The 2,399-nt window shown below is 49.6% G+C and overlaps 1 protein-coding gene across 1 annotated transcript in view; it reads left to right on the forward strand.

Annotated features, from left to right (window-relative positions):
* Nucleotides 1-2,091: 2,091 nt before the first annotated feature.
* Nucleotides 2,092-2,399, forward strand: part of RALGPS1 (Ral GEF with PH domain and SH3 binding motif 1) — a 250,459-nt gene continuing 250,151 nt past the window's right edge. Inside the window, exon 1 of the mRNA XM_039861567.1 lies at nucleotides 2,092-2,303. The gene's annotated coding sequence lies outside the window, so the exon portion shown is untranslated. The remainder of the gene's footprint in view (nucleotides 2,304-2,399) is intronic.

Raw genomic sequence — 2,399 nt, forward strand, 5'->3', positions numbered from 1 at the left:
ACTTGCTTCTTCAAAGCCAGCAAGAGAAAGTCTTCTAGCAAGATGGGTTACAATCTTATGTGACATAATCACATACACCCTAAAACCTTTGCCTTCTTCTACTGGTTCGAAGCAAGTCAGGTCGTCCACACTCAGGGAAGGGGATCACACAAGACCATGGACATCGGGAAGTGGGGATTATGAGGGCCAGCCTAGAGCCTGTCTACCACAGCTTCCTTGTTGATCAGCATCTGCAATGAAAATAGCTCCTTGAACTGTCCCAAAGCTTGGCTCTCCATGAAGCACAAGTCTCTGCAGAGGTAGCCGGCCTGGAGGATCCCCCTTGGTGATTTCTCCAACTTTCTTTTCCTCCTATGGTTCAAGAGATCCTTCCCCTCATTGAGTGACTCAAACACATGAGATGCTGCTGAGAGCTGGCCCACATCACACTTTCACAACGGACGATCAAATCCCTAGTAATTACAGCTAAGATGATCTCTTCATCCTGTTACACAATGTTGGAGCATGGGAGTGACATGAGTGATCAGACTTTATAACTTTAAAAACAGCTTTATTGACATATAATTCATATACTATATAATTCACCCATTAAGGCGTACAATTCAATGGCTTTTGGTATCTCCACCAAGTTGTGCAGTCATCACTAAAATCAATTTTAGAATATTTTCATTATCTCAAAAAGAAACTCTGCATGTCTTAGCCCGTACCCCCAATTCTCCCATCCCCCAGCCCTAGACAATTACCAATCTACTCTCTATGTTTATATATTTGCCTATTCTGAACATTTTATATAAATGGGATCATATGAGATCTGGCTTCTTTCACTTAGCATGTTTTCAAGGTTCATCCATGTTGTAGCATATATCAGCACTTCATTTTATTTATTCCTTTATCAGTTGATGGACTGATTTGGGTTATTTCCACTTGCTCACCTGCACACACCTTTCTGGTGGCACAACCCAAGTTTAGACTCAGGTCTCCCCAGTTTTTGCACTCTACCCTCACCCTGTGCATTTCTGAATCTACAGACTCTGAGCAGAATCCCTGCATTACACTGTCTCTTGTTCTCTTTAAGTAAAATAGTTAAGTATCTTCTTCGACGATTAGTCTTCTTAATGCAAAATGGCAGAAATTTCCCTCTGAAGAGAGATCTCTGAAGACTTAGAAATGGTTTAATTTCCATTGACTATTTCTTTTCTTTTTGTTTGTTTCTCTTTTTTTCTTCAATAAGCTTTGGGAAGCACAGTAACCAAATATGTTTATACTCTAATGTTAATGCAAAAGGAATCTGAAAATTGTCGCCAGTGATGTTCTACTTGTCTACGTGCCCCACAATCATTCAGAGTAAGGCAAGACATAGGGCCTCCCTTCTGTGAGAGGCAGAAGAGTTTTTTGTGGTTCCGGATTTCCAAGGCTTCACAGACCTGGCTTCGATTGGAACTTATTATCTCTGTGACTTTAATCAAATAACTTAACTTCTCTGCTCACCTCATCCTGCTTGGCACAGAGTAAAGAATCTGGGAGCAGGGAGACAGGAGACAGGCTCATTTCCCAGCTTTGCATCTGTGTGGTCTTGAACAAGTCCCTTCACCTTGTGGGGCCTAATTCTGACCAGTGTAAAATAAGTGGGTTGGACCCAAGGTTCTTTAAGGCTTCTTATGGCTCTGACTTTCTGTATTCTGTGCCTACCTCTGAGTTGTAAAGAATGGGCATTATAGTGATGTCTCTCACAAAACCATTTTTTGTTGAAAACGGTAAATCTTAGGTAGGAATTTTAAGGGGAGATTGTAGGAGGCCTGCAAGGATGTATGCGGAATGAGATGCGCAGCTATTTCTAGGAAGGGGATGGGCGTGGCGGGGCGCCGATGGGGGTGTGCGGGCAGCAGAGCATCCTTGCTGGCTGAGGGTGTCTGCGGGCTGGAACAGAGGCCGAGTCTAGGGAGGACCACTGCTGCAGCGGCTGCGCACTGGCGCGCCCAGCCGGCCGATTTGCGTGTCTCCGCCTTTGCAATGAGCTGATTGGGAGGACTGCTCGGGAGTCGTGCGCCGATTGGCTGGGCGGACCGCCGCTCAGGCCCAGGAGCGGACGGTTCCTACTGCGGCTGGGCACCGGCTCCGCTCCCGCGTCGGCCCGCGCTCCAGCTGCGCCCGGCCCCGGCCCGGCTCGGCCCGGCCCAGGCCTCCGAGCGAAGGCGCCGCTGCCGCCTGGGCCGCTCCCAGGGCCATGAGGAGGCGGCGGCAGCCACTGCGGCCCGCGTCAAGGTGACCGGCCGGGACTGCAGCGGCGGCGGCGAGTGCGAGCGGTGAGAGGAGCGGCCCGCCGGGCGGGGCGGGGCCCTGAGGGCCGGGCCGGAGGGAGCTGCAGGTGCTGGGGGCGGGACCTGGAGGGGCCGCTGGAC

This window comes from Pteropus medius, unplaced genomic scaffold, assembly GCF_902729225.1.
Source record: "Pteropus medius unplaced genomic scaffold, Ma_sr-lr_union100, whole genome shotgun sequence".
Lineage (NCBI taxonomy): Eukaryota > Metazoa > Chordata > Mammalia > Chiroptera > Pteropodidae > Pteropus > Pteropus medius.